At 43.5% G+C, this 22,403-nt stretch overlaps 1 pseudogene; it reads left to right on the top strand.

The window, feature by feature from the left end:
* The window catches only part of LOC109322484, a 281,987-nt pseudogene that overhangs the window by 142,495 nt on the left and 117,089 nt on the right, over positions 1 to 22,403 (top strand).

Genomic DNA, 22,403 nt, shown 5'->3' on the forward strand with positions numbered 1-22,403 from the left:
CTCTCTCCACATTTTTTTCTCTGGTTTCTTAGGTATCAGTGGATCCTGAAGGACATGACCAAAGCCTGAGTGACGACTTCTCCAGGGATGGCAAGTATTATGTCCAATTTCTCTCTCTAAGCATCACAAACATAAAATCAAGTAAAATAAACAAGGATGAGCTTCAGTCCTTTGGGCTCTATGAACCTAATTCCCCTTTTTTTCTCTCAAGGGGTACAAGTCCAAAAAAAAAAGGTGTCTTCCCCATTAAGCACACTAAAAGACATCAAAGGTACTGTCTTTATGTTTAGTCCTTCTCCTGGGCTCCCACTCAGCCCAACCTTGTTGTGATAACTAAAAAAGTAAGAATTTTTTTACTTGTTCCAGAAAGGCTCAGTCTCCTTTTCCTGGCTGACTCTCTGTTTTTCTGAAGTCGTGCCAGCTTCTGGATCGCTCTCCTGGCCGTGATACTTCAGCTGGTATCTCCCAGCTTAGCACTGTTCTCCATCTTGCCCAGCCAGTGGACATACAGATCCTCTTCACCGCAGCTGTCCCACTTGGCTCCTCCCATGTCCCAACGCGCTGTGCCTCCTTTCTTGTTTTCATCAGGGTCTCCACTCTCCTCCTTCTCTCTCTGGGGCCACTCTATCCTCACTGAACAACTGCTCTGGAAATGCACCTTCTTCTTTTCTTTTGCTGTCTCCTGCTGGTTTTCAGTTCCTGCCATTGCCGGCTCTTTCTCCTCATGACAGCTGGCTTTGCCCACAAGACTAGTGGGCATAGATGGAAGTGACAAGTTTCACCTGATTTGTCCATAGAAAGCCATAGCCCTGACCAAACACTAGTGCATGGCTGCAAACAGCTTCTAAATGGCTGATCCGGTGAAGATCTGAACAGTCATTGCAGGAGGGGTGAGATGAAGACATTTCAAAACAGAGCATCTGTAACTTCTGTCTGCCTGCCTGCCAGCCTGTCTCTGTTTTCAGAATGGGAGTGGAGGGATTTTGGTCTGGAGGCTTTTCAGCCTCTGCTGGAGGGTAGGACAGGTGAATTGCAGCCCCCCCAAGGTGAGTGGGCTCCAATTCACCAATCCCACCCCCCAGCGCTGGCTGAGGAACCCCTAGGACAATCTCTGTCTGCTCCCTTTCCCCCCTCCCATTCTGAAAAATTTGCAGCTTGGCAGGGAGAAGGGGCCATTGCTAGGGGAAACTTGCTGCAGGCTGGCAGCCAGCAACTAGATTGCCCTTCCCCCTAGAACCAACAGTGAACTTCTGTTTGTTCCAGGGGATCGTTGTAATTCAGAATGCTTCCTGCAAAGTGTTCTCAGTTACAGCAGGGAGCTGCACTTCTGTCTGCACCCACTATTTTAACTATACTGCTGCTTTCCAGCTCTCTGACTATGCATGCCAGTGCTGCTATGACAGTCTTTGAAATGATACTTCTTCTACCATCTCTCAGACTTCTTAAAGGTCAACACTTAGAGGGTTACATTCTTAAAATCACAGGGTTTAATTGAACAAAACGTGTGGAAAAAAAGGCAATATTAAACAGAATTTGATGACTCCCTCTCTTCTCTAATTATATTGGCTCTGTATTGTTGGGAAGAAAAAAATCTTGCTTTTATCAATGACATAAACAGTTCTATTGGACTGTTTCTGTTTTTACTGGTGGCAGTGCAAATCAGGATTAAATTCATTATGGTCACATTAATTAGACAAATGTTAAACCCAAGCTTATGGAACTCTGAAAACTATAAAGCCAGACTCTCATTTTATTTGTACTACTATGGTATTGGAAACAATCCAAGTCTTTTTGGCACTGCTAAGTACATGTACATTCCTGTTTTCTGTCTGTTCTTCTCTCTTTTCCATGGGCTTTTAGAATAGGGCAAGCATAAAACATTTTTTAAACTTAAAATACAACAAAAGAGCCGCTACCTTGATTTTAACTGGCTTTATGTCCACCAACAAGGTTTACGTAGAAAATTAGAATCTTGGTGCGAGTCAGTGTGTGAAGGGGTTTAGGAGACTGTTCAGTGGAAATGCTTAACCTATTTGTTTCAATTCTCTCAGTAGGTGTGCAGTTATAAAGTAGTAATTTAACATACTGAGTAACCTAGAATCTGAGCCAAAAACTGATTTACTTTCATTGATGGGGTTAGAGAAGATAAATATGACTGGACGAAGCTTGACAACTGAGATGTCATTGTTCATTGAAACAAATGGGACCCTTCTTAATTTATTTTCCATTAAAAGTAAAGGCAGGAAGAGTTAAACTTATTGGCTTGTTTTAGAAATGTATTATAGTTTTTTAAAGCATTTCACATTTTAAATACTTCAGGCTTTTGAGTAACATTCTCTCTTCATGATAATCTTTAATTACAGGAGGATATAAATATAGCTTATTTCATGCAGTTCTAAGCATAACCTTCCTCTTTCTGACATTAGAGACAGTTGTTTAAGATTATTTTAAAATTAGGCTTGTTTAGGCCTTCTTTGGAGTACTTGTTTATTAGTTAGTATGTCTTCCTTAAACTTTGTAATCCAGAACATAGGCCCCAACTTCTGTTTTTGCTGGGGGGTGGGTAAAATGATGGCTTTGTGGAAAATTTCATGTATTTCAGGTAACAGTGCCCTTCTTAAGAGGGCCCAGGGCCCTCGGGCCCCTGTGTACTTAGCACCTCTGATCCAGAGGTTTTTATTAGTGATTCTCAACTTTTTAGACTAAATGTCATCAGCACCAGCAACCTCTTGATTCAAGGATGACCTCTACCATGGCTCATTGATGGGTATTAAGATGACTTAAAAGTCCAATCCTTGAGCCACAGATTCACCTGCAGAAGTTACAGGTCTTTGCTCAGGGGAGAGTAGGTTACAGGCTGGGATTTCTTTCCTTTTCCTTCCTCTGCTCTCTCTCCCTGTTTTGAGGGCAAGAAGCCTTACCTTCAAATGGGCTTCTGCTTGATTGAGGTTGCAGTGTGATTGGAGCTGGTCAGCAGCCAGCTCCTCCCAGCTCTTTATGTTGGCATCGATTTTCTTGAGGTATGCCTTCGGTGGGTCTTTGTATTATTTTCTCTAGCCACCGTTGGATCTCAGGCCATTACTAAGTTGGAAATAGAGCACTTGTTTTGGGAGTTGAGTCGGGCATCTGTGCACTATGTCCAGTCCAGCAACGTTGGTGTTTAAGGATCATTAGCTTAATACTGGTAACATTGGCTTCAGCAAAGATGCTGGTGTTTGTGCAGTGATCTTCCCATTTGATGTGGAGGATATTCTGGAGCCCTTGTTGGTGATATCTCTCCAAGATCTTGAGATGACAACAGTAGATGACCCATATTTCACCCACCTTCTTAGATTCAAGCCACCACTTAGAAAATGCCATGTCTTAGGTGTCACCTGTTTTTTACTATGGAAAATTGATAGACCAATTCTTCTGTTGCAAAGAACTCATAAACACCAAAACAGATAAGAATATTTTTTACACTGTGTGCTCATATTTAAATTCTCTGAGTGTATCTTTTGAATCATGTGTAGGTATGCAACACACTTAAAAGGATCTTGTGACGCCCTGGTTGAGAATTACTGTGTTATGCCATTTATCTCATGTTGCAGAATATGCTATCCTAAAAGGCAATGCAACATGCTTCTTCCTAGGATGTGGCAAACTGAGTGGAGGTAACTGGAACCAAATTCCAGTCTCAGTGAGGTTAGTTCTGTCATGTTTGATAAAAAAGCAATGTCTTTAGTAACATATCCCTAACAGAAAAATATTGTATTAATTCAAATCCAAGATAAGTTTTTCCCCCTGTTTAACACGATGGGGGAAACACTTCTAATTTTGGATTCAAGTACAAGCAGGAGACAGGAGGCTACTGCAGGCTGGAGCTGCAGCTGCAACCTCTGCCCTCCACAGCCTCTTCTCCCTGCCTTTTCCTTTCCTCCTCTGCCTCCCATAGCCTGTGTCCCTTGCTGACTTTCTCCCTCGTCCCTCCCCTGCTGCATACTCTCTGCCTCTGGCTCTAGCCCCAGCCCCCCTCTGCCTTTGGGCACAGAGCCCATGATGACTCTAGCTCCTGCCTGGCCACTCAGTGGCAGATCTGGCTCTGGCTCTGGCTCCAGCTCTGGCTTTGGCTCCAGGGGAGGAGGGAGAGCAAGTGAGCAAGCAATGGGTAGAGCAGGTGCCAGATGGTACAGGCACCATGGGCAGTGGCAGGAGACAGGAGGTGCAAGCAGAGGGGGGGCATGCAGGAGTTGTGGCAATTGGTGGGGGAGGGCAGGTGGCAGGGGGTCTGCCACTGCCTGCCCCCTACTTGTGCTTGCCCTGCTGCAGTGGTGGTGGTGGGGAGGAACAGATTTAAGATGACCTTCCAATGATTAAATTTTATACATGGAAAATTATAACAAATTTATAAATTTTCCATGTATAGAATCTAATTATTCTAGGGGTGACTTAAATTCAAAATCATCTTGGATTTGGGTAGTTATGGTATTTCCTGAGGTCAAAAATTAAATTGAGAGTGTAATAAAGAGAACCCTTCCATATATTCATCAGATGTTATATGTTCCTTCTATGCCACTATATATATTCTTTCAAGAAGGTAGGGGCTTGCTGTCCAATAAAGCTATGAGAAACAGCATTGTTTCATTTCAAGTTCTGTTTCACCATTTCGAAGGGACAGTGTTTTGTTTCAATGTTTCGTTTCATTTCGAAACATGGTTGTTTCATTTCACTGAAACTGTTTCGACATGTTTTGCCCATAGGCTGTAATGGGGAACCACAAAACTGCCTATAACTTTTTCATTTCTTGCCTGATTCAAATGAAAACATCACGGAGGGTAGCCCCTGCTGAGGCCACAAATGCAGTCAAGTTTCAAGAAGATAGGTGTAGGAGTTTCTGGCAAACTGCACCTCAAGCTGCTGACAAGCAAAACTCTTGACATGTCTGACTTTGTGTGTGTGTTAAGGCACACCCTCACTGGTGCTGGAACCTCTACACAACACGGTAGTGTGCCCCAATGAGGTCTCCTCCTCCCCTACAGCCTCCATCCGGTCCACCACTTTAAATAGCAACAGGTAGTAATAATTTAGTAAGCATCACAGTAGCATTAGCAGTATCTCAGGCAGCCAGACTGTCACAGAGCCTTTCTTTCCTTTCCTGTAGGAGCTTCTTCTCCAGAAGCTGCCAGAAAAATCTCCCTGCCAGCCCCAGCCCTGGGACGTAGATGTGCCCTGGGCTCTGCCTCCTTCTGGTCAGGAACAGGTGCTGAGGGTGTTGGTTTAAGGACATGGCACTGGCAGACAAGGTTCTTTGTGTCAATCTGGGATCTTTTAGTAGACCAACTGAATAGTTAGAGAACTATATCTTAGCAAGGTTTCAGGTTGAAAAATCCTTCGTCAGGCTGAAGAAGCACCTGCATTTGGTGTGTGTGCTGTTCCTGGATGGAAGGAATGGTAAAGAAGCCAGAGGCTGGCATGTAGTGCAGGTATCTGGTGATGAAGTTAGCAAGGTTCAGTGCTTGTTTGAATTTACAAAACATTTTTCACAGACAAGCCTATGAACTGCACTTCATTAACCTCCTAGGTACAGAAACTCATGGATTCAATATAGACATTAGATTTATGACACACTACAACCTGCCAGACATCTGGCTCCCCAGGTATTTCTCCACTTTTACCTGCTACACCCCCTGACACCTCCATTTCCATTTTTACTGACTGGCTTTTTTGCCTGCATTGCATGCCAGCTTCTGGTTAGTTTACTATTCCTTCCATCCAGGAACAACACACACGCAAACTGCAGGTGTTTCCTCAGCCTGATGAAGGATTTTTCAACCCGAAAGCTGGCATCCCAAGAAGCTAAGCTGAGTTCACCTGAAACCTCACAACTCCACTGCAACCAGCAAGCCTCAGGTCTTTCAAAGATGTAATGGTCTGGGCTTTCCCCAGCCAGGACTGTGTGGAGGTTATGGTACCTCCTATCTGCCTTTCACCAGGGAGATCCTCAGTCCTGGCATTTCCTGGGACTGCCACGCCACTGGTAGTCCCACCAGGCTTCCTGACCCTGGCAGAGTACAGTTTTAGTGATCATGCCCAGGTCCTAGGGCCTCCTCTTTCCCCATAGCCCCAGCTCATACCTCCAAGTTCATCCTGGCACAGGAGTTCATCAAAGACACGTTCTTCCCCTGCTGGCTGGTGATGCAGTGAGTGCCACCTCCAGCTCTGAGAGCAGGGCATTAAATGGTTTTCAGTTTTAAAAAAATGAAAAAAGGATATATGTGTGGATGTAGTGAGGAGAGTGGCACTCACTTGGTGTGTACCTGGAGCTTGTATAACCCAGCAGTGGCAGGTTTACCTTAAGGAACACCACCTGCTCCACCAAACCAGGATCCAAGGAGGTGTGGTGCAGTGTCACTACATCACCAGCAATCCTGAACACCCTATCACTTGGAACACTGGTTGGTGCACAGGACAGGTGTTCCCAGGCAATCATGGCCAGATCTGGCCACATCTGGCTGCAGCTTGCCAAGTAGGCCTAGGGGGTCAAACAGCAGTGGCTCCATGTCCTTGGCTAGATAGGCAGCCACCAAGGCCTGAGAACTACCTGCCTGATGGTGGGGTCTGGTGCCTCTGGACCCTGGTATGGAAGCCATGCCCTTGGCCCACATTGGCAGTGCCTGTGGTGGAGGAGGGGACTGGCTGGTGGATGGCATGCTGACACAGGACAGTGGATTCCCCTCTTCCACATCCCCCTGCCTCCAACATTCTGCCTCCCTGACTCTCTTCAGCAGTTCCTCTGTCCACTAATCCGTGCTTTGGCTGCTGTATATGTTCCCCTTCACCCTCAGATCACACATGGAGGCCAGCACATGGACCATACTGGACTGCAAGGGATCAAGCCATTTCCCGATGCCCTTCTTCAGCTGCCTCACCAGTGCCTGCATGTCTGGTGACAGCAGCTTGCCCCAGCCAGGAATATTGATCCCCTGGAACATTTTCATTTTGTTCTGAAGTTCCCTTACTATAGGGATCACCTGGCTAAGGAAGGCATCACCAGCACCGAGGGTCTCAGTGGCCTTGAGGAAGGACTTGAGGACCACTTATGTCTGGGAGATGGTATCCCACTTAGCTCTGTTAAGGTGGCCACAAATCTCAATCTCCCCAAGCACGACCATCTCATTGATGGCCGTTTATTGCTCCACCAGCCTCTTGAGCATCACATATGTGGAGTTTCACTGAGTCTCCACATCCTGCATGATTTTTTGCTGCAGGATGTTAAGATCTAATTGTTTGTCCCACAACATCTTGTCCACCTCGATGCTCCGGTGGAAGTAGCCTGCCACCTTCCTGCATTTGGAAATGAGCTTGCTGCTGGTGCTGGCACCATCACCAGCAGCCCTGTCCCCCTCCAAGGCATCCCTGACAGTGAGGTGCAACTTGGGTGCCACACAGCAGATGCCAACAAATTTGGCATCATAGGCCACCTTGACCATATTGGCTCCACTGTCAGTGACCATGAACCCGCAGGTTAGCTCACCCTGCCCAATGAGCCACCCCTGCACCAAGCAGCTCATGGCCCCCATGATCTCAGTTGCTGTGTGGGACTTATCCATCATCTTGGCTTGAAAGAGAGACCACTGATGGCCTGACTGGTTGCACCAGTGCCCTGTGAGGGAGAGGTGTACATGATCTCCACTCCAGCTGCTCCAGATATCTGAGGTGAAGTGTAGGGCCACCTGCGGACCTGCCTTGCACAGCTCCTCCCTCAAGCATGCCTCATACAGGGGGGGCACCACCGTCCTGCTGAAGGTGGTGCATGTAGGCACTTGGTACAATGGGGCCATGAGTGCCATGAGCCACCTGAAACCTGGCTGGTCAACTAAGGAGAAGGTCTGGCCATCAAAAGCAAGCATCTCCCCAATGCTCTGGGTGATCTCGCTCACCTTTGCAACATGACCCCTTTTCTGTCTGCCTTTTCCCTGCTGTTCCAGGGTGGCCTGCCTCTACTTCATTGGGGGACAGGACAGGGGCTTTAGAGTGAGAAGGAGACTTCTTTTTGGGCATGGTCTCACTGATGCCAGACTGAGGAGGAGCAAGGGCAAGGGGGTGGTGCCTGCGGAGATGCATCAGCATCCCCACGGTGTTTATGTGTTTTGTTCCCTTGCCCCAGCTGGTTTTGGCTCAGCAGTGCAGGCAAATAGCATATGTGGGATCATCTGCCAGCTCAAAATGATCCCAGGCCAGAATACCCGCTCACTTCTGGGGTGCGGGTGCATGTGTGGATGCTGTCTTTTCCACCTCCTCAGCAGGCAGAGGTGCAGCAACAGGAGGAGTGGACTCAGTTGAGCCACTTGACTCTGCACCCTCTACCTCAACCTTGTCCAAAGTGCTTTCTGGGGAAGGAGGCTCTAGAAGATACTTTGAGGGGTGTGGAGCACAAATACAAATGATTCCCCCTCCTTCCCTAGAATTTCCCTTGCTATGGCACTCGCATCCCGATCCAGATCCAGCTCTTCCTTTGGCATACCATGGGAAGTGAAATGGGGGTGAAGGATACTTTCATACTGGTGCTGCTGCATGTTGTCCTGTTGGTGGGGGGTGGGGGTGATGGCTCGTGCTCTTGGAGGAAATGCAGACTCAGGCACAGACAGTGGCACTGCTTCCCCTCCTTGCTGCCTGTAGAACTAGAAGCCTCATGCCTGCTTGTTGTAGGAAAGCGGCTATGTCTCAGTTTGGGTGCGGAACTTATAGCTCTCCCTCTACCTGCTCTTTGGCCTCTCTCTGAAGGCTTGCCAGCTGCCTTTCCAGAATGCTTTATGGTGTGTTTCATAGTGTCTTTGCCTTCATGTGCTGGAAAATCTGTGTGTTCTTCTATAATGTAATCTGATTTATGAAATATATGTAGATAATTGTATATGTATGTGTATTTATGTAATGTATGTATGTATGTACTTATGTAATAAATAAAATATATAAATGTATGTAGCATATATTCCCAAATAAATTCTGTACTATAATATGGAATATATGCTGTGCTTCTGTGCACAGTGAATGGAATGCACACTGTGAGAGAAAGCACAGATTTCTTTTCTGGAGGAAAAGAATCAAAATAGACTAACAAAAACAAGAAGAGGATTTTTTGGGGAGAAATAAATTGAAAGGAATGAATGAATATAATAATGAAATAAAAGGTAGAAAGCAAAAGGTATTGATGAACCCCACTTGCTATGAGGAGGCTAGCAAGTAGGACATGATAGCTTTTGTTGTTTGATGCTGCTGAGCTGCTGGAAGACACAGCTCAGTAACTGACCCCAAGGCAGAAAGCAGCTCAGTTCAAACAATGCTGCTTTTTATGCAGTTTTTCCATCCCTCTCCCAGAGCACTGGGATTGGAAGGGACCTAGGGGAAGGATCACGGTTACTAGCCAGCTACACAGTCAATATCAGAGCAGTCTTTCCCCCTCTTCCCTCTCCCTTTTGAAACGTTTGAAATATTTCAACTGCACTTGTTTCATTTCGAGGCTGTTTCAAAGCCTTTCATTTTGTTTTGAATTCACTGTTTTGAGCTTGAAACAAGTCGAAACAGCGTCAAAACAAAACAGCCAGCAAAATTTCACACAGCCCTATTGTCCAATGCTTCTGTACATTACAGACAAATCTGAAAGTGGTCACCATGGTACATTAGGGATATGTCTACACATGTGCTTTAATGTGCATTAGCCTATTTTAGTGCACATTTAAGTGTTACTAAAAACAGTGCTATTAGTTAGTAAGCGTTAAAACAGGCTAATATGCATTAAATATCACTTAAAAACTGTACCCTTTAGTTACTGTGCATTAAAACAGACTAAAGTGCATTTTCCTAGTATCTCACAATGGAGGTACTAGATTTAATCCATGTTAACTAAAGCACGTTAATGCATGTGTAGACATGTCCTAGAATATCAATCACTATTGTGTTTTATATCCAGTTCTATTAATTGATTCTGGCTCCCACAGGACATTTCTTCAGTTACCAAGTTCAAGTTAACTGCTTGTCTGGTTTGCATTAAGATAATTCTGTAAAAAAACCAAGGGCTGTATTGTGGCTTTCCTTTGCCATGTTGCTGTGCTATTTTTTTCATATCACTCTGCCTTATCTTTGGGCCACATGGCATATTTCCTTTAATGCTTCTTTCAGCTCATGAAACTGCCCTTCAGCAACGCCATAGCATGGATGCTGTATATCGTACATTGATTACTTTCTTTCATGATTCTATCACTTGATCTTGATTCTGCTCATCTGTAACCTCTATGTAATGACCTTACCTACCTCCTTTCAACCTTTCTCCAAAGAGGTGATCAATACCTGCTGTTTTGCCTTTATTCAAATGATGGATAGCTTTAGTAACTCTTTGATCTTTTTTTGGGCTCCTAGTCACCATCAGCTTCTTCAAGCACTGACCTTCAGCTTTGAACTCTTTCACACACTTTCTGAGATGTGGTCATTTCAAAGGTTTAAAGAACACTCTGAAACATTCTTTTCTTCATGGCTGGTTTTATTAGATTTTTAACTCTCCAAAAATAAAAAATAAATCATTTTTATTTTGTGTTTTGACATTTTGGAAGTTCAACAGCTACTGGTTGGAGTGCTGGGTCTGGTACTGACTGTGTACTTGTCCCAGTTTTGAGGGTCATCCAACCCTTTTCACGAGGTTAGATCCACCCTCAGCAGACTACTCAGAGCTCATCCACTTCGAAGTGGTAAAATAAAGTAAGTTCTGATCAAAAGATAGCAGGCTGGCCTCAAAGCTCCCTTCTGGTGCTACAAATGAATCTAGACAGGTGTAGCATATACAAAGTCAGAGATGGGAGAGTTTTTAGAAGGGAGTTTTAATTATCAAAACAAAGCTTCAAGATTTCTTCTTTCACTTCAAAGGAAAGATAACAATGCAAACACATCCTCTTCCTGTCACATAGCTAAGCAAAGCTTCATATTGAAATGAAGGGCAAAGTTTACTTCCTCCAGCTAATGGAAAAAAAAGAGGCAGAAATAATTATTTTTATTTTTCAAAATAGAGTAAATGCTTCAAACCACAACCAATCTGAATGCAACTGTATTCAGCCTCCAAGACAGAGACTTCCTTGTGTCTTGGGCTGGTAATAAAGATAGAGCTGGAATTTGTGATGAAGTAAACAAGTCTGGAAAAGGGTGAATAATTTTGTATAATGACCAACAATACAGCTCCAAAATGTTTGGAGATTCACTGCTTTTAAATTATTATTGTAATTGTCATTCAGATTTTTTTTAACTTCAGACAAATTTATCCATTTCTATTTATCCATTTTTATTACGTTGCTCTACCATGGGCATTGTGTATGTTGGCATCCAGCTGTGCACTTGGTTGGGTGCACCATAGATTGGTCTGCGTAGTTGAATCATGATGTTTTTATGACTAGATCTTAGTCTCACCTGAACCTACAATGAAAAGACAATAACGTTCAGGAAGCCAAGGCAGTGGAGCATAAATACAACTGCATCCTGCTGAAACTCTGAGCACTGGTATCCTTGTCAACGGGGCCTGCTTTATTATAATATAATATATCCTTGTTATAATATACTGATATTGAAATGAAAGAGCCAACTTATTTTCTGTTAATTTTCTAATTATTTTAAATTTCTGATGGAACACTCTTAACAGTGTGTCCTGGGTTTTGGGGTTGTTTTTAGTTTTTAAATTTACTTTTAAAATATTATAATTTGTTTCCTCTTCTGTTAGCATTTTTAAAAGTTTTGGGGAGGCAGGGTTGGTTTGGTTTGTTTTTTCCCAGCAAGACCAGAACTCACTCTTCAAAGGCAATGAAGAAACTGACTGACAAATACAGAAAGCCAACAAACTGGGAAAATAGAATATTTTTTGCAATAACTTCTTTTAGTTTTAATGGATCACAAGTGTTGTTAGACAGCTACATCAAACACTAAATTTACATAGACAAATAGGATTTTATCCAAGCTTGACCTTCTTTGAAATATCACTAAAGCATGTATGAAAATTAAAATATGACACTCTAATTCTAATAGTGTTTAAGTGATATTGTAGCCATGATGGTCCAGATAATATCTGAGGGGCAAAGATTTCTGTGGGTGATATCTTTAATCAGACCAACTGTCTGGTTGGGGATAGCCTAGCTTTTGAACAATGCGTTGCATCTGAAAGTTTGTCTAAGTCTATACCAACCATGCTGTTGGTTCAATAAAAGATATCGCCCACAAAAATCCTTGCCACACTTCAATTTTGAAAGATTTTATTGTCATGCTAACTATTGGTTTCTGTAAGCTGTACATGTTGGGATTAATTTATCCCTGATATAACTGCACTGAAATCACCGGTATTTCTGTCCTGCATCAGTACAAAACTGAGCTATTTCAATGTACATCATGAAAAATGGAAAGGAGAGACCCAACTACCCCAGAACAGCCAAGATCCTAGGAATTAGCCTGCTCACCTGGAATGTGGGTAACCCAGGCTCAAGTCCCTGCATTGTTTGCTTCAATCATTCAGCCTCAAGGAGCTGGGACCATGAACCTCTTTTTTTCCATATTTAACATGAGTATCTACCTGCAGGCCACTGGCTGTTCAGGGCTGGGTTTCTCTTGCTGAAGTCGGTCCACTTTGCATCAGTATTTAAATTAGCTGGAGCAGGAATGTGAATCTCATTTCCCGTATCATAGGTGAATGCCATAACCACAGAGCAGGGGTGGGTAATTATTAGGGCTGGAGGGCCACTTAAGGAGTTTTGGTGAGCTGTTGTGGGTGTAGGGGGGTGCTGACCTGGCCTCCTGGTGTGGGGAGGCCACTTAATTTTATCTTTCTGAATCTCTCTGAATCGATTTGGAGGGTTCCAATTCGATTTGGAGAGATTAAAAGATCCTCTGATTTGATTTGGATTCAAAGATTTGGCCACTAAATAGTGCCGAATCTCTGCTGAATCGAATCAGGGACCAAAGTTTCACAGAGCCCCAATATTTAATCAAGGAGTTTGAAGAGCAGCACCAAACTCTCCTGCAGGATGAGGGACTCATCTGAGAGTTAGGAAGAATCTTGGTTTCCCTCGCCCCTGGTTAGTGCCTTAAGTACTAGGCTATTGAGTTAATTTCTCTGGAGTCCAATTAGATCATATTATTATGTGATTACATGTAAATGTATAATTATTTCAAGGATCACTGTCATTGTAAATTTTTAATAGGGTATTGAATCCTTTGGAGGAATACTTAGAAGAACTCTAAGACTTTCATTGAGAAGTTGCACTTTGAGTAAGCACCTTGAGTCATCTTCATCTCTTCTTATTCATATCTATGACAAATCTAACCATTTTTTCAATTATCTGTGCACATTGTTCCCATTTGTGAGCACCCAAAATGAACAATTGAAAGTCAGGAGCATGACTGTGGTGGCACTTAGAGGCTGAATGATTGTCCGCTGATCTCTCTTACTGATGGTAGAAAGGATACAAATGCCAACTATAGTTCATGATACAATTCTCCAAGAGAAGAAATGTCACAGTGAGTTTTGGGATGTAGGAGAATACTGAAAGCATGGATTCGGAGAAACAAACTGAAAGGGTTTTTTTGGAATGGAGGGTGGAATCCACAAATCATTATGCTCTTGTTCTAATGTAATTTGGAGTTTGAAACACATTTATTTTCATAGGCACTTTCACACAATGTGTGTTAACATTTTTATTTTATTTTATTTGTTGCTCTCCAGGTTGTCTCAAGCTTTTCACCTGTAGCAGCCCTCAGAGATGAAAGAACAGGTTAGAAGTATTTAGAAAAGCTGGATGTGTACAAGTCCATGGGGCCAGATGCAGTGCATCCAAGGGTGCTGAGGGAGCTGGCTGATGTGATTGCAGAGCTGCTGGTCATTATCTTTGAAAACTTGTGGCAATTGGGGGAGGTCCTGGACAAGTGAAAAAGGGCAAATATACTGCCCATCTCTAATAAAGATGAAGGATCCAGGGAAGTACAGGATGGAGGATCTAAAGGAGGATCCAGGGAAGTACAGACCAGTCAGCCTCACCTCAGTTCCCTAAAAAATCATGGAGCAGGTCCTCAAGGAATCCATTTCTAAGTACTCTGAGGAGAAGAAAGTGATCAGGAACAGTCAGCATGGATTCACCAAGGGCAAGTCATGCCTGACCAACCTGATTGCCTTCTATAATGAAATGACTAAGTGTGGGTGTGGGGAAAGCAGTGGACATGACATACTTTGACTTTAACCAAGAAGGCTAATGGTATACATTAGTAGGAGACTGAGGGAAGTGATTCACCCCTCTATTCAGCACTGCTGAGGCCATATCTACTGTCTCCAGTTTTGGGCCCCATCTACGGAAGGATGTGGACAAATTGGAGAGAGTTGAGCAGAGAGCAACAAAAGCAGGGGGCTGGGGCACATAACTTATGAGGAGAGGCTGAGGGAACTGGGCGTATTTAGTCTGCAGAAGTGAAGATTGAGAGCCTTCAGCTACCTGATGGGGGGTTCCAAAGAGGATCGAGCTGGACTGTTCTCAGTGGTGTCAAATGACAGAACAAGATGCAATGGTATCAAGTTGCAGCAAGGGAAGTTTAGGTTAGATATTAGGAAAAACTTTCTCACTAGGAGGGTGGTGAAGCACAGGAACAGGTTACTTAGAAAGATAGTGGAATCTACATCCCTGGTGGTTTTTAAAGCCCAGCTAAACAAAGCCCCAGCTGGAATGATCTACTTGGGGATGGTCCTGCTTTGAGCAGGATGCAGGGGGTTAGACTAGATGACTTCCTCAGGTCCTTTCCAACCCTAATTTTCTATGATTCTATATACACTGAGAGAAAGAGCAAGGACATTTCCAGCTCTGGTGAGCTGCACAGCCATTGACTGGTTTCACTCCAGGCCCCCAGCAGCATTGCAGTCTGTCAGTAGCAGTTTCATTGAAAAGATGGATTTACTTAATGTAAGTATATATTGCTTTACTTTTCATAAGATTTTATTATTTATAGGGTTTTTTTGGACTATTAGTAAATGTACAGTAGAAGAGCTTTAACAAATGTTGAATTACTTTGTGTGTTGTCATTAAATATAATGCTGTTTAGGAATAAAAAGCAATTTGTGGGACATATTTTCAGTTTTACAGGATTTTCTTTGGGGTGCCTGAATTTTTATGCCTGTCTAACATACAGATCAACAACAATGGAGAATGAAGGAAAATCCAAAAATTATGTATAGCTCAGGAAACAAAGTGTAAGTTTCTACATCCTTATGTAAAAAAAGGGGTCAGTATTGCTGATTTTAGCTCATCCTGCTAATTTAATGGTGAATTCTACAATATTTAGTGTTTTTCTTAAATTCCTAATTCATAGAATCAAGACACTGCATGGAAAGCCTCCCCCTCTCCTCCCCACCTTATATTTTTAAAACAAAATTATGTTCTTGCTGTTATAGTTGCTAAGAAAAATGTGAAAACATTACCTGAATACGCCTCAGACTTAGAAGAGAGAAGAGAAAAAAGAGGTCAACACATATTATTTGTTTTTAAATCATGATTTTTAAGCCAGTCATGCTTTTTGCTGGATTGATTCATGAATTTTGAAAACTCTGTTTTGAAGTGCTATCTGCAAAGGCACACAATTTATTCACTCTACATGTGGGATCTGCTTGCAGGAAGAAAGTCTGTTCCAGGTGGGTTGCTGAAAGTTAAGTGCCTGGGATTCTTTGACTGTCATTGTCAGCCCAGCTGAGGCCCTCCACTGTCCATTTAGCGGCAATTTTGAATTTAATTGTCTTTCTGCACATAAGCAAGGAGCCATAGTTTTGGTTTTTCTGATAGAAATGGAAATTTTCTGGTGAGACTGAAATCTTTTCACATAAAATTTAGAATAAAAAAACTAGAATTTTGCATCAGGTTCCTGACAAACTGTAATAAAAATGCCCTTGCCTCATATAAATGACATATGTAAGTATACTCTGGAGAGTCTACAGTTATGATAACTTGTTCATGTGTTTTTGTAAACTCTCATTTGAGTGGCTTGCTACTGGCCTAAAAATAGGCCCCTACCTTTTAGGATGTAAATGCAAAGTAATACTTGGGTTATAAAGGCAAACTGCCTGAACTAAAGATGCAGCACCATCTATTTTCTATCTCTTAATGTCTTGTATCATACCTACTTATTTCAAGGGGTTTCCAAAAAGAATACCTGCTTGTTGAATATATGACATAGATGTAGCCACCAATGCAATGAAATATAGAGACATCACTGAGGATTACATGTGGAGGCCACTGCTCATGTTATTAATTAGCTGTTGATGTAACATGCAATAGTTGTGCCCTATCCATTCCTGGGGTAGAATCCAGGTGTGAAGTTCAAGCTGCCCTCGGTGACTTCATGTGTGTCATTTCCCTTCTTTACATTACCATCTACAAGCAAATTGTCCTGTGAATTGCCAGAGTACTTATTCTCTCATATTGGTATTAACATAAGGTAGCCTCAAGCTGTGCAGGACCTAAAGATAGAATCCCCACTAAGGCAAAACGCTGCTCAGGACCAGTGCCTGACTGCCCTCTGCTGGTGTTAAGGTTGCAGACTTGACCCAGGTCACCTGCAGTCCGTGTCAGAAACCTACCAAAAGTTTCCAGCTGGAGTGCACTTCACTGGGTGAGAACAGGAAAGTTAGAAAGGCCACAAGCCTTTCTGCAAATCTGGTCTTGTTACAATACATTTCTCCTTGACTCTGTAATCAGCTGATTCCCTGACATTAAAGGAGATTTTTGCATCTATCTCAAGAGGAGGTGAAGAATGAGATGGCATCAAAATTGTGCTGTTCATGCCCAGGGATTTCCAGTAGAGCCACATATTATGTCTGGGAGCCAACTAGGCTTCCTTCAGCCACCAGTAAATTCAGCATAGCAGAGGCTTGAACACTTACCACATTACCAGCAGATACCCCGCCACTGCCAATAGAAAGGGAACAGTAGGTTCCACCTAAGCTGGGGAAAAAACGAGTACGAAGTAGTAGAAGGGATGAAGACGTCATGATTGGGAAGGGAGAGGGAGAGAATTCTGGGCCTTCTGTCCTTGCAGTAGGATCTGTTACTGCCTGATAGTATCAAATTCTCACCCCAACTACTGAAGTGATCCTTATGAGCAATGACCCTTGGTGCTTAGATGGCTGGGGGTTAATGGATGCAGTTCCCTGCTCTGAGTCAGCTTGAAAAGACTATTTAAACCCAGAGTGTATTGTGAGCATTGTAGAGTTTGGGTTAAATTCCAGCATTTTAGTCAGGATGTGGCTGCAAAGCATCATGCCTTCATAGGGAGAAGCATGGAATATGAAAAATGTTGACTTCTGGGAAATGTTGCCAGTGAAACAGGTGACAGGATCACTTTTTAATGGCCACTTCATAAAATAGGAAAAAAAGATATTCTTTGTAAAATGACACACCGGTTTTAAGGAAAGACTGCCAAATCACTGAAAAAATAGCAGGTTTTAATGGAAAAAAGATGTAGAGTTCCTTACTGGAAATGGCAATATGACTACCACTGTGAGGTTCCTGTATAAGGAATTGGGTATAAGGTTTTGATCATGTAAAGCTAGTTCCTAGTAGGAACCAGGGCATTTTATACTGGCAGGAACCAGGACATTTTACAATTAGCACCAAGCCAAAATGTCTTTTTTTCCCTCTGTGATTACTCTGAAAATGGGAAACAGGTATTTCCACACAGCATGGAAGCTGCCACAATCAAACTGTGATCCTCATAAGCCCATATTTATTATCTGTTAAGTATGGTTAAAGCATGCTAAATTGTAATATTAAAAATATTAGACCACAAAATAATTGAAATGTTAGCATACCTAAATCTGCCATTGTAAATAGAAGCATTTGTTTTCAATTTAGAATATGAAATGAGTAAGTGACAGCTTTCTTTTTTTTATAAACAATTACTTTACCTTCATAAGGGAGAATTTACTTATTCCATGTAAGCTACATTTATCAATAGTGCTAACATTGTAAAAATAGAGCAATTATACTTAAATGACAGAGCTAAATATTGTGTCACTGGTATGAAGCAAATGGTATTGTTACTCATTTCTTCAAGAATAATTTGCTTCATAAAAGCTAACTTTCCAGGTTGTGAAACCCAGCAGGGTCTCTTTGTCAACAAGCTACCATTTTCAGCTAAATTAAGTAATCCTGTACCTACCGTGTTTCTGTATTTAGAGTGTGTATGTGTACATATATATATTTCTGTTTTAAAAAGTTGTTTAGAGTTAAGCCTGATAAACCATATAAAGCATGTAAGTGAGAAGTTAAGGTATTCAATAATCTGTCTAAACATTGTTAATCATTTCACCCTCTCCCACTCCACTCCTTTCCTTTTCCCCCCCACTTGTTCACTCTTGTCCTGGATGACCAACAGAGGTACCTTTGAACTTCAGCCATGTTTATAATAAACATTAGTGATGTGCGAAATGGCACTGTTCTGTTTTGATGGAACAGTGTTTTGTTTTGAATTTCATTCTGATTTGAAACAGATGTTCCATGTCACACTGTTGAAACAGTGAAGCTGTTTCAATATTTCGCCCATTTGCTATAATGGGGAAGCTCAAAACAGCCTCTCTTATCTGGCAGGCAGATCAGGGCCAAACCCCGAGAGGGCTGTGGGGGCTGTGCCAGTCCTCCTGGACCTGCAGGTCCCCAATCTGCCTGCCAGATGAGTGGGGGAAGCCGGTACTGCCACCTGGGACTGGGACTGGGGAAGGAACTGAGCCCAATTGCTCATTTCCCCTCCCCAGAGCAATATCAGGCTGGGGAAAGGAAGTCAGCCCAGCTGGGCTAAGTTTCCATCACCAGTACTAGATCAGGCTGGGGCTGGGGAGTCAGCCCAGCTGAGATGAGTTCCCCTCCCCAGCATGACCACAAGGCTGGGGCTGGGAACTCAGCCCAGCTAGGCTGAGTTCATTTCCCCTCCCCAGCCCAATCTGAGTTGCCTTCCCCAGCCTGATCATAGGGCTGGGTAGGGAAACTGAGTCATCTGGCTCAGTTCCCTTCTCCAGTCCTATTGCAGCGCTGGGGAAGGGAACTAAGATAGGACTCAGTTCCCTTCCCCTGCACTGTGATTGGCTTTCCGCACCCCAGCCATGGGAGGCAGGGACAGCCAGGGCTCAACTCCCTGCCTGGCTGAGCCTGGAGCCCTGGTTCTTCCCTGTCTCCCACCACTTGGCTGCTGGCTGCTTCAAAACACAAAACATTTCCACTAGCATCGTTTCATTTCAATTTCACTGTTTTGAGCTCGAAATGACTTGAAACTGTGTCAAAATGAAATGGCCAGTGAAATTTCACACAGCCCTAATAAACATGGCTGGTGGCATCACCTACTCATATCAAGTAGGTCAAAACTTCCCATTATAAGACCCTGTTTTCAGTTTTAGTTATCCTTTCAAGATGTATTTTTATTTATTGGGTGTCTTTCCCATGCTGAAATTTTATGGAAGATTACAACCAAAGGACTTCAGCAGTTTCCAAGAATGGAGCTATGAAGAAATTTGTTGTTTTGCCCAAGTTAAAGTAACAATTATGTTGATATTGTATTTGAAAAACTTTACTGCCTGTACTCAAGTGATGGTACTTGAAATACTTTGGCTAGGCCAGACTTTTGGGCTAGGGACAGACATTCAAAAAAGCCTGAGCCTGAATTGATTCAATCTTTGCAGGTTAGTCTAACCTGCCTAGGTGGAACCAGTTTGCAACCTCACAGACATCCTCTCTGGACTGAAGAAATGGAAGCACATGCCTGCAGTGACTCAGGCTAGAAGTCATGCAGTGCTAGAGCAGCCTTCCCTTCCCTTCAGTGCTGAGCTGAGGAGGGACATGGCTGGGCCCTAGCAGGATGCTCTGATTAGGGAGGGGTGTAAGTCCCCACCCTGGCCTGCATTGTCCCAGGCTTTTCCCTGCTCACTGCTCAAGGGGTGGAAGTGTTGCCAGCCCCCCAGCCGCCAGCTAGCACTCTGAGGCAAAGGGGGGGGGGGTATATGCAGTGCATGCATCTGTTGAGGATACTGAGTTTTTCCATCTCCCTGTCCCTGCTTCTTCATACTGTCTACAAACCTGACAGGTGAGGGAGCCAGCATGTGGCTGATAAACACTGTGTTATCAGCCCATCAACAAAACAAAAGCCTCTTTCATTAGTTCAAGCTCTTCTTAAACAGCTTTTTCCAAGGAAGGAATGGACGACATTACCAGCTGACCTGCTGATTGTCTCCAAAAAGCCCTAAGAGGACACTGTCCTATCTGCTTTTGTCCTGTGTCAGTGAAATCGGATACACACATACACAGACAACTCTCAGCATTGGCTAGCATACCACATGCCTAGGGTCCATGGGGCTGGGGTACATGCTGCGGGAAATCCCTGCTTGAGCAGTGAGCAGCTGTGGGGGTGGGGCAGGAGGGAAGCCAGGCAGACACTGCTATGCCTGCAGTCTCTGCTGGAGCTCTGGTTACAGAGCAGAAGGGTGGGGCCAGCCCTGCTCTGTGGAGCAGACAGTCCAGCCCAGGGCTGCAAAGCATCTGGAATCCTGGGGGACTCTGGTTTACCTTAAACCAGGAAGGGGTCTGGGCCAGACAATGCATAAACTGGTTTGACCCAAATCAGTTAAGTCTGATGCCACATTCAACCGGGTTTATCTTAAACCAATTTCAGCCATTTTGAAACTGGTTTATGTGCATTGAACGTATATTCTGTTATGGGTTTAAACCAGTTTCTGATCACTTAAGCCAGTTTATGTGTAATGTCTGTCCCTAGCTTGTTGTTGCTGTGCAAACCAGCTGATTAGCCTTTGAAATATCAGGTCCCTACATGCTCAGTAGAAATTTGTTAGAGCTTCTCCACTTATTACTCCAAAGATTTCATACACATTGCACATACTCTGTAGTAAGGCTGCAAGGCATTTTTCAGTTGCAGTTCCTGGTTGCTGCAGGCTACACTGGTTTCAGGTCTGGGCATTGAAACGGAGAGTCAGGAGCCTGTTCCATTTTCACTTCTGTGCTTTTATCCCAGAATCCAACTGGCACTATACAAACACCAGAACCAAAAGACAGTCACTTTCTTGGAGCTGATAATCTAAAACTACAGAGACTGGAGAGTACACATGGCATCCTCTTGATCAGCACGACAGACGATGATGTCATCACACTGGCAAACTAACCGTTTTCAAGGTATCTGAAAGTATTAGGGTGAAAGAAGCTTCAAAAAGGGATTTAAAGGAGAATGGTGAGTTGGCTTTCCAAGTGTTTACAAAAAACTCTTCATGAATGTGAGGCAGTATGGAGAAAAATCAGGAAAATGCTTGTTTAAAAATGTAATAATATGGGCAATGGAGGCAGGTATCACAGGACAATCAAAGGGAGTAGACAGAAATGCCATTTGTTATGTGATCAGTCCTTGAAATCACTCTAAAGCCTTGCCCAAACAGAAAAACATGCTCACTGATTGCATGACAAATTAACCTTTATTGTATGAGGGTTTAAATGAAGCCACTCCTAAGCAGACAGACTTCATTAAATTCTGTCTGCAAGAGCAGCCTGACTCAGCTGCTGTCTCTGGATGTAAGGGGGAGAAGGCAGGGGAGAGAGGTCCCTTCTGGGGTTTTGTCAGCTTTACTGGAGTGGGGGTGTAGGTGGATTGGACCCCCTCACTCAGCCCCCACCTCCAGCAGGGCTGAGAAAACCCCAGAAGACCTCTCTTCCCTGCCTTCTCCTCCCTCCCATCCAGAGACAACAATGGAGTCCCAAGAGTGGAGGTGGAGCCAGGGGAAGAGATGCAAAGGAAAGCAGGGGAAGATAGCCTCTCTTCCTGGATCGGCTCTGACCCTCCACCTCCCAATCCAACAGCTAACATCTGGTGGATCTGCAGAATCAGCCTAAATCATGGCAATTTCTATGAATTGCCATGAGTCAGACCCAGGAGCTGAACATCTGTATGTACCCAAAGGTGTGAGTTGATATTTTGAAAAGTATTGAATGAGAAAAGACAGATAAAGGTGGAAATAGAAAACAAAAGGATTCAAAGATAAAATATACCCAAAACCCAGTGCTAAAAGCACGTTATTAAGGTTTCAAAGTCACACACTCAGAATTCAGGTAGCCTATTTAATGTTGATTCAGCCCACTGTGCAAAGATATTATGCGTAATATTTTTTTCCAGTGCACTCATGTCTCATTCAGTGCAGAAGATGGACCTACTCTGACGATGAAATCAGAGTTGTGCTGCCGGCACAAGGTGCCCGAGGGAGGCAACAATTGGGTTCGTTGCCCGGTGTGCGTCACGCCAATAAACACACTGGGGGGAGAAGTAGACAGAGTTTATTTGAGCTCAAGTAAAAGGTGCAGGGAGACTGTATTGTCTCAAATCCTGCG

Source organism: Crocodylus porosus, unplaced genomic scaffold (assembly GCF_001723895.1).
Source record: "Crocodylus porosus isolate Cpor-Errol unplaced genomic scaffold, CroPor_comp1, whole genome shotgun sequence".
NCBI lineage: Eukaryota > Metazoa > Chordata > Crocodylia > Crocodylidae > Crocodylus > Crocodylus porosus.